This window comes from Erinaceus europaeus, chromosome 2, assembly GCF_950295315.1.
Source record: "Erinaceus europaeus chromosome 2, mEriEur2.1, whole genome shotgun sequence".
In the NCBI taxonomy this organism is placed as follows: domain Eukaryota; kingdom Metazoa; phylum Chordata; class Mammalia; order Eulipotyphla; family Erinaceidae; genus Erinaceus; species Erinaceus europaeus.
Window position 1 is genome coordinate 30,305,116 of NC_080163.1, and position 17,094 is coordinate 30,322,209.

Below are 17,094 nucleotides of genomic sequence, written 5' to 3' on the forward strand. Positions count from 1 at the left end.
AGGGAGTTTGTGCCCAAGAGAGGCCTCCCCACAAGAAGAATGAAAGTTTCTCATGCCACCTTCTGAGAGCCATTTTAATAATTATCAGTGTTGGCTACCCCATCACTTTCTGCCTTCATATCTGATAGCTTTTTTTTTTTACACTTTTAACAATATAAAATTAGTTCTTTACTTATATGTCCTTTTATTGCACTGTGAGTTCTACAGAAAAAGCTACTTCATAGCTTCAGTATTCCTGAGAATCCACAACTAACCTGGCATGTAGTAGGTGTTTCAGTTTTTGTTTGAATGTTACCAGTGCTAGGATGAGCTTTTCTTGTCCTATTCAGTTTCACTTCTAACTCAAATAGCCACTCAGTATGTACAGCGGTCAGTATTTGGGCATATCTTATGTCAGCACTAAGAGTTAGTGCTCCTCAGGATATCCACAGAACTCTAGGCCAGGGCATGGCAGCTGGTCCCAGTTCCCTTCACCACCACCCAGAAACTCCCTCTGTTCTGTTGCAAAGAGCCTGACTACATTAATTAAGTGCTAATTTCCACTGGTGACCAGACTCTTCTGCATAAGATTAGCTTTAAATTTATTTCAGACATGTGACTATAGAGAAAAACACCAATCTATATCAAATTAGAGTTAAAGACCACAAGTTAAACAGATGATACTGATCCATGGAATATTCTTTCCTTCCTTCATTCTTAAACTGTTAGTCTGCTCAAGTTTCTCTGCTAAATTATCCTGATAATGCATAAAAAAGGAATGTGATGAAAATTTTGTAAAGATTTTCAACCCAGCATCAGCATAGGGTGGGAAGTAGATCTAAACAATTACACATATGTTGTATTACTACTATCAATTAAGTATTAAGCTCTGCTATACATATTTTCATAAATTCAGCAGAATCAACAACTCCAACAGATAAATGTAGTTGGATACAACAGTTCCTATACATGCTTGTGCATACACAGGATATAAAGTGGGGGTAGACTGGGAGTAGAATGTTAGTGGGCTTGCCCAAGGTAGAAATTTCTGCATTGTTGGCTTTAATAAAGCCATATGCCAATATTGGCACCCTTCCACCTGGCCTCTAAGGATTCCAAGTTAAAGATGTTATACTACATGGGATAAAAAGGACAATAATTTTTTTTATTGTTAAAATATAGGTAGAAAGATATCCCCTGGAAATAAGATGGATCAGACCATCTATGGCAGTGACTGAAGATAATAACTGGGATAGTAAACCACAGCTACATGTTTTTGATGGAAGAATTTAAGATTTACTGATGTCTGGCTGGTGAAGGAAAGAAGACTTTGTGCATTTACCTAGCTGAGTTGAGACTGAAGTATTAAGGTTTTTAAAATATTTCATATTCACAATGGAAATCTGCTTCAATATTTCAAATGTGACAAAATACAACATGTGGTTTTTGTTGCACCCAAGACAAATAAAGCCTGTCATAGTAAACAGAGTTGCTATTCATTCCAACTTTGCTGGAATATTTATTTAACCAAATAAGAGACTAATTCTTCAGTGATGCTACAACCATTATATTTGTAACTAGTTCTCATTTCCACTGTTACTTTCCATTTACATTATTTAAAATTCTATTTAGCAACTTAAACATGGCACATTTGTTTATTAAGAAATGCATTACAGACAGACATTCTAGAGGGCCCAGAGTCAATCTTCACCTCTTCTTAGCTAAATATCTGGGTGAGCAGGACCCCCATTCAACCCAAGATAATCACAACAGCTCCACCACAGCAAGCTATCATAGCAGAGAGTTTATTCCAAAGAGAACTCACCTCTATTGAGGCCCAATCAAGGAAGGATCTTCAATATTTATCAATGAAAAACAATAAGTAATAATGGGGAGACAGAAGAAGACACCTTATTATGTGGAAAACTCGGAAATATTATGCATGTACAAACTATTGTATTTTACTGTCGACTGTAAACCATTACCCCCCCCCAATAAAGAAATTGAAAAAAGATAAAGAAGAAAACACCTTCACCAAGTGGTCAAGACAAAAACCCTGAAAAATCCTCAAATACAGAGAAGATATATAAGTCCTCTGAAAAAGATTTCAATACATTAGTCCTCAACTTGCTCAGAGAAATAAAGGAGCCAGTGCTAGAAAATTCCAAGAATGGAGAAACAATGAGTGAATCACAAGACAAATTGAAACAGAAAACAAAGGATTAAGGGCCATGGCAGCTGAATTAGTGACAACAGTAGCTTAATTAAATGTCAGAGTAAACTAGAGGCCATAGTAGCTGAGCTAAAGAATACAGTTGAGATGCAATGAATTACAGAGCCTGAAAATCAGATAAATAAGCTTGAGGTAGAGAACATTAAATAGGAAATAGGAAAGAAAGAAAGGAAGAAAGAAAGAAAAGAAAACAAGAGACATTGAAAACATCATTAAAGATTCATGAGGCAATATTAAAGACAGTAACATATACATCATGGGTGTTACAGAAGAAGATAATGAGAAAGGGGAAGAACAGGTACAGGAGGAGATAATAGCTGAGAACTTTCCCCAAATGAAGAAAGGGCAAGATACATAAATGTAAAGAGTGGCACACAAATTACACCCAAATCTAGCCACACCAAGACATATTATAATTAAAATTATGCACTCTAAGGATAAGGCAAAAATCCTAAGGGCAACAAGAGAAAAACAAAGGTTACTTAAAATGTATATTATCAGCAGATTTTTCTACAGAATTTCTAATGGCCAGAAAAGAAGACCAGGATGTTTATATAGAGTGTTCAATGAGAAAGATTTCCAACCAAGGGCTCTTTACCCTGCTAGACTCTCATTTACATTGGAGATAGGGATAAAGAGTTTTGTGAAGAAGCAAAAACTGAAGGAATCTATCACTACTAAATCTGCCCTATGCAAAATTTTAAAGAGATTTGTACTCATAAACCAACCAGAAAAACTACAAGAACACTCAATAGCCAGATAAGATAATGACACTAAATTCTCTTAATTCATAATTTCATTTAAGATCAAGAGAATGGATTCACTAGGTGAATAAGGTGGATTAGGAAACAACCTATTCATGTACTGCTTATAGGAAACCCATTTAACTTGGCAGGACACATATAGGTCAACTTGAAAGGTTGGAAAATGATAATACAAGCTAATGGGCCATGAAAGAAAGCAGGAACAGTCATATGTCCAGCATAGAAAATTTTAAGATAGGTAAAACAATAGATATGCATAGATGTTATATAGACTCATTACCCAAGGTGATAAAACTCTTATAAATACCTATGTACCAAATGAGGGGGCACTGAAACATATAAAACAACTATTAATAGAACAGAAGAGATACATCAGAATTAAACAGCTATCAATGACAAAAAGAAAGACAAGCCCTACCTCCAAATATGGACACTCAACTGTATGTTTCTAAACTACTTCTGAGTTAAGGAAACAATAAAAGAGGACATTAAAATTTTCCTCAAAACAAATGAAAATTAGGACATGAATTATCCGAATATATAAGGCACAGCAAAAACAATACTAAGAGGAAGTTTATAACAATGCAAGCCAATATCAGAAAACAAGAAAGAGCTCAAGTAAATAATGACATCACACATGAAGGATAAAAAGAAAAACAGGAGAAACCTAAAGTAAGTAGAATGAGGAAAATAATAAAAATTAGGACACTAATGAAAAACACTAAAAACAAAAAAATAAAAGACAAATGCTGGGCTGGCTTCATGGGCGGCAGACAGACAACCAGAGACTCATGGCTGAGCTATACGCAGTATCTCTTTATTCATGTGGAATGCAGCACAATCTAAGCTATCTAAACTAACTATAATCACAATCCTGTCCTTATATATATACTTGCCAAGTAGTGTGGAAACAGGATGTGATGTAGAGAGGGTGGAGTGAAAAGTGACTGGTGCAAATCAGGGTGTATTACGAGAGGGGGTGGAGCAAAAAGACATCATGAACCAGTGGGGATTAAACCAATACCCTGCAGGCAGGGTAGTGCTTAGTTAACAATGGTTATGTAAATAGAATACAGTGTTAAGCAGGGGGGATTAAACCAATGAAATAGAAGGGGTTTTTAGAAGCAGAATTAGAAGCATACCAACAGACAAATGAAACTAAAAGTTAGTTCTTCAAAAGGCTAAACACAATTGACAAACCCTTAGCCAGATTAACAAGAACAAAGAGAGAGGCCTCTACACCTAGGCACATCCAATTTTTTACAAGAAGTCTCAAAATATTAAATGGAGAGAGTCTCTGAAAAATTGGAGTTGGGAAAATTGGGTTTAAGTGTGCAGAAAAATGAAACTAGACCACTACACTTCATCTTTCACAAAAGTAAAGTTCAAATGCATGAAGGATCTGGATTTTAGATCAGAAACCATCAAATATTTAGAGGAAAACATCAACAACTCTTTTCAACCCACATTTTAAAGATATCTTTGATGACTCAAGTTTAATTACAAGGAAAACAAAAATAAAAATAAACCGAGACTACATCAAACTGAAAAGCTTCTGTGCAGCAAAAGGAGTCACCACCAAAACAGATGCCATATATCAGACAAAAGACTAATAATAAAAAAGACATAAAGAGGTCACCAAACTCAAACACAAAAACAAATAACCTCATCCAAAATGGAGAGAGAATATAGACAGAATCTTCAGCAAAGATGAGATCCAAATGGCCAACAGACATATGAAAAAATGCTCAAATTCACTATCAGTAAAGTACAAATAAAGTCAGCAATGGGATACCACTTTATTCCTGTGAGAATGTCATATAATAGAAAGGACAATAACAACAAATATTGGAGAGATTTGGGGGGTAAAGAAACTCTTCTACACTGCTGGTAGGAAAATAAATTGGCCCACCCCCTTTGGAGAGGAGTCCAGAGAATTCCCAGAAAACTAGAAATGAACCTACCCAATGACTTGACAATTCCTCTCCTGGGGATATATCCAAAGGAAATAAACACACCCATCCAAAGAGATCTATGTATACCTATGTTCATAGCAGTATATTGGTGTAATAGTCAGAACTTGGAAGCAACTTAGATGTTCAACAATGTGGGAAATAGGCCCACTGCAGATGAGTGGCTAAGAAAGTTGTGGTATATATACATAGTGTGATACTCACCGGTAAAAAATGATAGTTACCTCCTTTGCCTCATCTAATTCCTATAAAAATCCCTATGAATTTCTCAAAGCAATAGAACATATGCTACAGGAGTTCATCTGGAACTAGGAAAGGCTGAGAAAAATTAGAGTGGCAGCATCTCAGTTTTTGGTTATAACTGTATTACAAGGCTACAGCAACCAAAACTGTGTGGCACTGGGACAAAAGTAGGCACTCACATCAATGGAATAGAATTGAGAGTCTAGAAAAAAAGCTCTTATATTTATAGACAGTCAATTCGTGATGAAGGGATCCAGAACATTCAATGGAAAAAAGAAAGTCTCTTTAATAAATGGAGTTGAGAAAACTGGGTGACCACTTACAGAAGAGTGAAATAGGACCACCACAGATCACTGGGTACAAATGTCAACTCAAAACTGATGAAAGAGACAGATGTTAGACCAGAAACCATAAAATACATATAAGAAAACATTGGCAGAACATTCTAAGATAACTGCTTTGGAAATGTCTTTGAAGTCTTGAGCCCAACAATAAGGAATATAAAAGTTAAACTAGCAAAACTGTATCAAGTTGAAAAGCTTCTGCAGAGCACAAGGAACTAGCACCAAAGATTCATACAGAATGGGAAAAGAGATTTACATGACATATTCAGACAAAGGGTTAGTAACTAAGATATATTAAGACCACATAAACGTACTAACAAAAACCAAACCAAAATGAACAACAAAAACAGAAGGACAATAACAACAAAAAAACCTAACTAAAAATAGGGGAAAATGTGAATGGACACTTCTCCAAAGATGTCCAGATCCAAAGGCATATGAAAAAACACTGGTTGTCAGAGAAATGCAAATCAAAAACAGCAATAAGGCACTTTCTCACTCCTGGGAGGATGGCCTACATCAAAAAGCACAGAAACAACAAATGCTAACAAGGATGTGGAGAGAAGGGAACCTTTCTATACTCTTGCTGGGAATGCAAATTAGTGCAGTCCCTATGGAAAACCGCTTGGACATTCCTGAAAATATTAAAAATCAATCCACCATATGGCACAGCAGTTCTTTTCTTGGATATGTATCTATCCAAAAAACATAAAGACATTTATTCAAAAAGATCTGTCCACACTCTCATTCATGGTAGTGCTATTTGTAATCCTCAACATTTGGAAAAAACACAGGTATTCAATAGCAGCTGAGTGGTTAAAGAAATTGTGGCATATATAAACAATGGAATACTATACAGCTGTAAGAAATGATGGCATTTTCATTTGCTGCAACATGGATGGAACTAGAGGGAACTATGTAGGGCTGAGTAAACCAGAAGGAAAAAGATGAATCCTTGATGAGATTTCTCACAGGTGGGACCTAAGAAACAAAGCAAAGTACAACACAGGGTGAATCCTTAATGGACTATATTCTGTCACAACAGATTCAGGGACTTAGAAGCAGTAAAGAAAGATGACTTATTGGGGGTGGTTAGGATTCTAAGTCTCTATGTTTAATTAAGAGAATGATTTAGTGAAATGTATTGATACCTATCTCTGGTAAATGTTGATACCTATCTCTGGTAAATGTACCCCATGGCAACAAAAATCCTGCAGATCGTTTTCTAAAAGAAAAAAAAATCATTATAATTATGTAATCTTACTCCTGCATATTTTTCAAATGCCCAAAGGCATATATATATAATCAGAGCACTGTTCACTTCTGGCTTCTGGTGGTGCTGAGGATTGAACCTGGAACTTTGGAGCATAAGAATCTATTTGCATAACCATTATGCTATCTACCCTCCACCCAGGCATATGTATTTTAACATATTGTTAACTTATTTCTTTGTGAGCACTATATTAAAATTATGTTAGAATCTGACTTAAGAAAACTCTGCCTATACTTCTGATACACAGGAGTAAGATACTAAGGTTAAAGTTTTTAAGAAAAGTCCATTTATTAAAAAAACTAAAAAGTAAAATGTAAAATAACACACTCCAACTGGTACTCTATAGTATCCTTCTTAGAGTATTTTAGTAATTTGTAGACCCTAATACCATTGCTATCAATGTCACTTTCACTGAATCATTGCCTTCTTGAAGTAAAATCTTAATATGGGCTATTCTGTTATTATGACATTTTCAGTAGCTCTATTATTTTTTGAACAGTATCTCAGCATTATTAAACACACACACACACACGCACACGCACACACACAGAGAGAGACAGACAGACAGACAGACAGACAACAGGTGGTCTCTTCCTGTTAGCTCATGACTGAAAGAGCCTTTTTGATTAAGTCACCAAGTCTGCTCATGAAATGTGTGTCCTCACTACATGCAGATACATTTTTCTCTCCATATTTTTATATGCTTCTGTGATATAAATAAAAACTATGTGTATAAAATGAAAGAAGCACAGTTGGGTCACCTTTGTTACAGACATAAAGAAAAAGAAGAAGAAGAAGGAGAAGGAGAAGAAGGAGAAGGATAAGGAGGAGAAGGAGAAGGAGAAGGAGAAGGAGAAGGAGAAGGAGAAGGAGAAGGAGAAGGAGAAGGAGAAGCAGAAGCAGAAGCAGAAGCAGAAGCAGAAGCAGAAGCAGCAGCAGCAAAAGGCATAGCCTGGATTTAGGATGTTCCTAAAACAAATTCCATGGTCCATAATAAAGATGGCGACCCCTGCTGTTTTAAGTTCAGCGCTACTCAGAGGCATGGATTCCCCTAAAAGAGAACACAGGTTTTTCAACAAAACGAAGGCTTACTTCAGTGCTCTTTATGGTACAATCAAATACAACATGGGGGGAGGGACTGATTGGACCAATTCAATCCTTCTTGAAGCAAGATAAGGAAGATAACATTATAGTATTTTCCCTGCAGAGCACTGAAAGGCATACCATTAAAGCAACTGATTACAGTAGAGAAAGAAGCCAGGGTCATTTGAGCCTTTATTAAGGATTATTCATTTCTTGCATGAGGAGCCACCCAGGTTATGGCTGCACATCACTTATTTATGTGGCGTTCCTGAATTCTTCAAACACTGTGTGTCTGATTAGAAGGGAAACAACATTTTTCTCGCTTGAGTAGAGAAACTGACCTTCACTGACCAGAATTTTTATTCAAAGAATCCTTTGGCTCACACGATTCCTCATCAGCAAGCTGCACTGTTGGTTCATGTGCAAAATAAAAGAAAAAAATCTATATAAACCCAGGTACCACCTTGGTTATTAACAGGTAATGTTAAAACTTCTTCACATGAGTATAATGCAAATTTAATGCTGAGTTGACATTACCCAAACACTATTATGTAGCTATCACTGAACTTATTTCCCATAAAGAGAAGCTCAAGGCTTCTGTTTAGTCATTTGTACCATGTGAGATATTAAGCGCTCCATTTCACATTCACTACCATCTAAGTATACGTTCCTAATCTTATCCAGATAACTAGAAATGCACATGGGTATGCATGTATATTTTATATTACTGAATGCTTCTTTTTTATATTTATTTATTTATTTTCCCTTTTGTTGCCCTTGTTTAACATTGCTGTGGTTATAGATGTAGTCATTGTTGGATAGAGGAGGGGAAGACAGAGAGGGGAAGAGAAAGATAGACACCTGCAGACCTGCTTCACTGCCTGTGAAGTGACTCCCCAGCAGGGGGGGAGCAGGGGGCTGGAACCGGGTCCTTGCACTTTGTGCCACCTGCGCTTAACCTGCTGTGCCACCACCCGACTCCCCTGAATGCTTCTTTATGAGACAAGGTTACTCTTATTTTGGTTCCTGCATTCTACCTAGTCTACGGACAAAATAACAAAGACACCTTTTTCTAAGATTCTGGGCAGTAAGATATGTCCAAACCTCCTTCTCTCTTTCAAACACATGGGAGTCAGACTGAAATCCTGGTGTAAGTGTGGAGCCAAGAGTGACAAAAGAAGATGCAGCATATCCAAAATTTAAATCTGAGGAGACAGTTTGAGGTGTCAAGTCCAAGGGGTAAGTAGGACTAGAATGAAATATAAAACAGAAACAGAAACAGGAGTGGGACTATAAGGGGCCTAACCTGTATTGGGGCCCCTACTCATATGGCATCATTGGAATTGCAGGTGTTTTCCCAGCACATTAACCTTGTCAGTTAAAGACCTGGCCTAGCGCAAAGCCATGAAAATGGAACCAACCTAGATAAGATGTTACCACAATGATCTTGAGGTAACCACCCACCTGTAGGCCTTCTTATGCATGGCTTCGTACTCAGCTTTACCCAGTTTGGAGCGCTGATTTGATCCTCCCTAACTCACTGACCCATGAGTTTAGGTGTAGGTGGCCTACCACATGACTCAGCTCTGGGAGCAGGAAGCAACCCCTCACGTTATACACCCACCATGCTTCTTATAGTTTCTTAAATTATTTTTATTTATTTATTGGATAGAGACAGCCAGAAGTTGAGAGGGAAGGGGGTGATAGAAAGGGGGAGAGACAGACACCTGCAACACTGCTTTCACCACTTGTGAAGCTTTGCCCCTGCAGGTAGGGACTGGGGGCTAGAGCCCTAGTCCATGTGCATTATAACACATGGACTCAACCGGATGTGCCACCACCCAACTCCCCTTATAGTTTCTGTCTGAATTTTAGTTCTCACAGGTTTGCCACACAGATGGCAGAGAAACCAGTAGAGAACCAACCTCATAAAGGAGTAACTGGTCACTTCAGTGCCTAGCGACAAAATCTATTTTATTTTCTTTGAAATTATTTCCATGACTGTGGAATTTCCAAGTATCTATATGTCTTTATTTAACTTCTTATAGTTAATCGGTACTAAGTTAATTTATATTCAATACATTGCCTTGCAAAAAAAAAAAGTTCTTGAACTTCATAAAGTATGGGCTTTTACCTATTCAGTGAGAGTACAGTTTCACTGAGGATACATAGCATTTACATATTCACTATTTAGTACACACACTCTGACCCCATATCTCAATTCCTTCCAATTCTCAGTAAAATCAAGTCATTACTTTTCTTTTCTTTTTTTTTAACCTGAGTACTGCTCACCTCTGGCTTATGGTGGTGCTGGGGGTTGAACTGGGGAACTCAGAGCCTCAGTCATCAGAATCTCTTTGTAAAACCATTATGCTATCCACCCTCACCTAGCCCCTAAGTAGTTTCTTTTTCATGCTTGACATTTAGCCTATTCATTTCCCTCAAAATAGAACTCTTATGTGGAGAAATCAACTCCACATGCTAGCTATAAGCAACAAAGATAATAGGCTTTTTATTATTTTTTTTTAGTGGATTTAGAATAAAGCAGTTCAATCCCCCCCTTCCTCCCTTTTTCAACCCCCTCCCCCCATTGCACATACACACCCCTTTGCTGGGATTTGGGATTTCACCATTCTGAATCAACTTTTTTTTTTCTTTCAGAGAGTGACAGAGAGAAAGAGGAAGAAAGGGAAAGACAGCATAGTACCAGAACTTCCGCCAGTGTGCTTGGGACCAGGGTGAACCCTAAGATATGCTCATGACAAAGCAGACACACTATGCAGGTGGTCTATCTTGCTGGCCCAATAATTAAATTCTTAATGGAATTGGAATTATTTTCAATTATGTTAACTTTCACAGTGAGTAGTAAATTAATGATGTCAGTCACTCATTTGTTCTACAGCAGGAAGTACAGAATGGTTAAAAATGAATAAAGGATGGTTCCAACCAATGAGGAGCTAAAAAAGTTTAGTCAGAAGACATGTATAGATGTACATGTACATGTAAAGACAGAAGAAATTAAGTGCTACCTAATGGGTAAGTTTAAATGCAAGAAAAAGGAGGAGCACTGTGGACTGAGATTGGAGATAGTTTCCTAAGAAAAGGATCCTAAATCATTTAGGATTTTGATGTGTAGAAAAAAGATCAGTGGCTGGACAGTGAGTGGCAAATGCAGTTAAGCACACATTGCCATGTGCAATGATCTGAGATCAAACCCTCAGTCCCCACCTGCAGGAGGAATGCTTCATGAGCAGTGAGGCAATGCCGCAGGTGCCCCTCTTTTTTTTTTTTTTTCTCTCTCTCTCTATCTCCTCTTTTTCTCTCAACTTCTTTCTATCATATGGGGATAAAAAAGCCACTGGTGTACATGGACCAAACTCCAGCTACAACACTGGTGGCAAGAAAGAGAGAAAGGAAGAAAGGAAGAAAGAGAGAAAGAGAGAAAGAAAAGAAGAAAGAAAGGAGAAAAGGGAAAAATATTCTGAAATTGGGGTTAGACTCAAAGATAATGTAGGAATGCTGTCTGAACTGATGGGACCCACTGAAGGATTTTGAACAAGATCAATTAAGCATGTTGGAAGGCTGATATAGTGGTAGGATGAAGGATAGACTGCAAAGGAAAGGAATTTCATTAATTAAAATGGAAGTGCTGCCACTAATTTTTATTTTGTCAATTTATAGACACCCAGAATAACAGTGCATGTAGGTTTTGGTATCATATATACCCCTGATAAGGAAAGAAAAAAACCACACACTAAAGAAATGCATATATATATATATATTTTTCCTTTCCTTGCAGTAGTGTTTTTTTTTTTTTTTCCCTGTAGGAACCTACATTACCAGGCTACTTAGAGATAACTAAAATTCACACATAGATCTATCTGGGTAAATGTATAAAAGTGCTTGCTCATCACAAACTCACTCCTGTAGATGTTCAATTATAGTTGGAAAGTCATGGTGTCAAAAAGGGCCCAGTAAGCAAATGGAGAAGATAACATCAGAGTGGCTAGATATTCATCTCATAGATGTCTTAACACCTGAGACAGAAATGAGCCTTATAATGCATTGTCTAACTTATTACAGCAATGCTATAAAAATAACTTTAATGACAGATCCTAGTAATTTTTGGCATTCTCCATCCCCAGAAGCCCCACCATTTGCCTAGATTTATAGCAAGCTGACAAATGTGAAGTGGAAAGGGAGAGGAATGTTTAGTGCAAGCAAGATTTTGTTTTAAAATCTTTGTACCTTCTTAACAGTTATACATTTCAGATCATGGCTTAAGGAGAGTCTACAAGTAATGGGGTTAATGTACATGAAAATTTCAGAGCAGGGTTTCTAGAAAAATATTCAAATGGGGAAAAAATGAAGATGCTAATCAAGAACATTAACTTCTACTGTACATCCAATTCTAGCAGCCCGATGTCCAAAGAGGAGACCAGACTAATTCAATTCCTGTTGATATAATTGAACTTGGAAACATTGCATGAGGGATTCCCCTTATCTTCAGCCCCAAAGACACCAACTCAGCATCTGGCCTAGAGCCAGACAGGCATATTCTGAATTCAAAATGTGCAACAATGTTCAGTGCAATTACAACATAATGACTTCAAAGATGTTCCTGAAAGCCAAGAAAACCTGAATAATGCGGTTGGGTTATATCATACGTGAAGACTTAATAGAGTTTAAAAACCAATTTGAAAATTCCTTCATTCCATAAAGACAGAATTAAGACGAGGGTAAAAATCATTCTAGTTCAAGGGCTGGGAATAAAGTGCCTAAAGAATTATGCAGACTCTTTTCTATATTATCCTTCTTAAACAAAATAATCCATTCCTTTGGAAGATAACTATGATACTTGAATACTGACCCAGAAAGAAGACAATTTCATTAAAACATCTTAGTCTACCCACTAGTTATGTCAGTATCCTTGCTATTTAAAAAGCACACAAGCCCATTTTCAAAAGCAACTGTTTGCAATTCAGAATCCATCTATTTAGGAAATGTCTTCCATTCTTCACTAACACTCCATCATTTCCAATTCTTCTTGCCAAAGAGGACAAGTTAGCATCATGATCATTTACAGCCTCAGATATGTTTCATTCATATTTAGCCACTTTGGAACAATAGCTTTGAAACTTCTAAAGGGGAATTTCTTGAACTTGTGGTGCCAAAACATGTATGTAGGCCCATGGGTGCTTAGTGCTCAGTCTGAATACTGAGAACCATCCATTTGTGAGATTAGACCTCAGCAACTCTTAGTTATGTGAAAATCTAAGTCTTCTCAATTCTATTTCTTATTTAACCACGGTAATGGAATATGTCAGTATTTCAGAACTAGGAAGTGACTTTGGAGGTTCTTTTCTCTTAATGATAAAGTATAATATTTAACCAATGACATTCATCCTGCATTTTTGTTCATTTCTCTGTATTTTCTCCTTAAACAATGATTCATTTTTATGCATAGTGAAATAAATGAAAGATTTCCAGAACTAAAAGGGAACGCCAGGCTTAACGCCTTCTCTACTAAGAAATTTTACAAAGGTTTGTATATTAATCCTCATAGTCTACCCAGTAACCTGTATTTTCTTTAAGGCTTAATTTATGGATGGAGGGAATTAGGCCAGTTTCAAGTTTCACTGGCAGAATTCTCTTACCATAAGAACGATGTTCTGATCTCTAAATCTAAGAAGACTCAGATTAATTTCATTTTGAGAACTAGAGAAATGCAGCTGATTTAGATCTTTCTTTTTTTTCCACATCTTATTTCTAAACTGCTTCAGCTGACTGAATTTCTATTAAGTAATAGTATCCTTTTTCTTGGCTGACTCCAAGACCCCATGTTCTAAGAAATGAAGAGTTAAGGCCAGGTGGTGGTTCACCTGGTAGAGTGCACATGTTATACCATGCACAAAGAGCTGGGTTTAAGTTGCCCCCCACCGCACCTGCAGGAGGAAGCTTCAAGCAGTGAAGCAGTACTGCAGATCTCTCTCCTTCTCTGTATCTTTTTTTGTCTCTTATCCAGGTGGAAAAAAACATTAAAAAATAAAGCAATTCAATCTCACATCTTCTGACTAAATAAGAAGCCAGTTCCTATTATTTCATGATTAATAGGAAAAAAAATACTGAAACAATGAGGGGAAGTTCATTTGTTTCCAGTAGGAACATTCTTGTTTCTGCTGCAATCCCATGGGCAATAGAGGGGAAAAAAAATAAAACGAACAAAACAAAAAAAGAAAGAAACATCTAACACATACCTGCCCAATTACAACACAAAAGGTTATCAATTTTCATTTCTTTAGAAAGTGTAAAGAAGAAGAGATGACTGTGGCTTTCCTTCAGTATTATTTGGGCAGCTCACCTTAAAATAGTCACTATATATAGGTCTTCCTTCTATCCTTAAGGCAGGACCAAACCAAGATATAAGTGCCCTCAGTAAGCTAATGGGTTGGTATACCTTCAAATGGGATATTCTTCAAATATTTACTCAACAATGTTTGGGTGGAGAAGCTTGGCAGGTCTGGAAAGAGGGTGAAGATTGGGTTGCTGGATCCTTTCAGTTTCTATATTTCATTCACTATAATAAAGGTCCCACTGCTGATCATGCCAGATCTCCTTGAAAGGTGACCATTTATGGATTCTCAAATATGCCCTTCCCCAGAGCTATGGCCTTGTATCTTTTTCCCTATTGAGTTGCATTACACATGATGTTTTCACTGTCTTTGTACATCTTATCTCCCTTAGGGACACTGCCTTTTCATTTCTACACCATGTACTGAGTGCTTGAAATGTGCCAGACACTGTGGCAGTTACTGGAAATATAGAACAATTAAGATAATTTCCCTGCCATTAAGGATTAGCAAGCTCGGAGGAGATTTACAAACAAATATCAATAATACAGTATTACAGTAGTGAAGCCAATAGCTTTTACTTGATGTTGCCTGTGAAATAATCTGAAATCTTTGGAGATGAATATTTCCTTTTTATTTATTTAGCCAGGAGGGTTGTAGCTGAGGGGCACATACCACATATACTGGCAGCCATTCTCTCTCTTTCTTCCTCTCTCTCTGTCTCTTCCTCATAAAGACAGAGAGAAATAAAGGAGACAGAGAGGCATGAGAGGAATAGAAAAAGAGATGACTCTATCAGGAACAACAAAATAGACCCCTTTGTGGCCCCCCCCCCCCCCCCATAGGACCTTATCCTCAACTTGAATCAACAATGGTAGACAATGTTCCATCCTCTGAAGGGAGGCTGGACAACATACTCTATGCTACACCTGAGGAAGATGGGTTCTGATATTGGGGCAGCTTGGAGTGTTCCTACTCATGACCACAGAACGTGAGCTCAGAACTACAGGGATGCAGAAGTCACATAGGCTTCTAAACTGAATATGAGTCCCAGATCACATCAAATCGATGGGGTTTACAGTTACTAATATTTATACACCTTTCCCATATTTGGGAGCCCTGATCTCTTCCCTGATCCAGCTTTCTGGTCCTTTTTCCAGCCATGACATCATCTCCCCAGACAATAACTTGGATCCACTTGCATATCAGATTTCAGGCTCAGGAGAAAAAAAGAAAAAAAAAACTAGCATAGTCAAAGCCTTTTGGAATATAACTTAAAATATGCCTACTAGCTATCTACAAAATGGAGACCCCTCCCCCCACACACACACTCTTCATCTGCACTATTCCAGCCTTTAGGTTCATGATTATTCAACAATTTGTTTGGCTTTATATGTCAACTCTCTTTTCAGCCACCAGGTTCCAGAAGCTAGCATGATGTCAACCAGACTTCCCTGGACAGACAACCCCACCAATGTGTTCTGGAGCTTTGCTTCCCCAGAACCTGGCCCCACTAGAGAAAGAGAGAGGCAGGCTGCGAGTATGGATCGACCTGCCAATGCCCATGTTCAGTGGGGAAGCAATTACAGAAGCCAGACCTTCCACCTTTTGCATCCCACCTTGGATTCATTCTCCCAGAGGGTTAAAGAATAGGAAAGCTATCAGGGGAGGAGATGGGATCTGGAGTTCTGGTGGTGGGAACTGTGTGGAGTTGTACCCCTCTTATCCTATGGTTTTGTCAGTGTTTCCTTTTTATAAATAAAATGAAAAAAATGAAAGTAAAAATAAAAAGAGATGACTACAGCACTGCTAAACAACTTGTCAAGCTTTTCCCCCACTGGAGGGGGAACAGGAGTGTGAATACAAGGGTTCATGGTATTCTGTGCATTCTACTCAGTGTGCCACCGACCAGCCCCTGGAGATACTTTCTTAAAATACAAGTTTTCTTCTATCTCTGGAAACTTTGGTAAGGACTGGTTTAAAAGAAATGTTTTCAGTAGCATCTCCCCATGGCTGTGACTGCAATGGGGAAGAAGTCATATAATACCTGTTGTGAATCTTAGCCAATATTTTTTACTTTGTATCTCCTTCCTGATATGTTTTTGTCTCTAAAACTTGCTACGAGGGACGCTCACCTAGTCTCTGCTACTTGTATAAATACACATCTCTGACCCAGCCGGTTTTTGATCCTTAAAAATAACTGCAAACAAGATTAAAACAGGAACTATTCCAGCTGGCTTTTGGCTTCCTCTAAAGTACACTCTTTGAAGAAAGCAAATTAAAATTAGATTTAAAATAAAGGCATAAAAGAGACCTCACTACTTGTACAAGATTACCTCTAGGTCCTACTTATATACGTGGCCTGGCAGTAGAGTAAACTGAATGCATTAGCCAGCTAGAGTACATGAAGTGCAAAAACTTTAATAATGAAAATAACTTATTTTTGAAGGCAAATTTCCACATTTCCTCTGGGTACTCACTAGTATGACAGATCTCGGCATCTAGAAGAAAAAGACATACAATTCAATAAATTCCCCAGGTTGGAAAAATCCTCATTTCTATGAACTTACCAGCCATCAGTGCATCTAAAAAAAAAAAAAAAAAAAAAAGCCACACTTTCCTCTGATGGAGAAAAAAATATTGATCCTTCCTTGCCAGATAACTACCACTGCAGGTATGAAGAAAGAAAATGTGAGAATTCTGTCTACTCACCAATCTTAATTTTTGACAACAGGGCCTTTCAGGTTCCAGGCAATTCTTCAGCAAAGCAGGACTCCGGTTATTAGGCTATGCCATTTCCCACAGAACCATGATTAATTCTGCCTTGTCCCAATGTTATTATAATTAGTATT

The 17,094-nt window shown here is 37.6% G+C and overlaps 1 protein-coding gene across 5 annotated transcripts in view; it reads right to left on the reverse strand.

Moving 5' to 3' along the window:
- Window positions 1-17,094, reverse strand: part of C2H5orf63 (chromosome 2 C5orf63 homolog) — a 30,174-nt gene that overhangs the window by 11,747 nt on the left and 1,333 nt on the right. Inside the window, exon 2 of one of the 5 annotated variants that reach the window (XM_060177524.1) lies at window positions 16,955-17,029. The exons of 2 other annotated variants lie outside the window; for them this stretch is intronic. The gene's annotated coding sequence lies outside the window, so the exon portion shown is untranslated. Of the gene's footprint in view, window positions 1-1,804; window positions 1,924-16,954; window positions 17,062-17,094 lie in introns of those variants that run through there. 2 more of the 5 variants (XM_060177523.1, XM_016190146.2) reach the window with 2 other exon arrangements.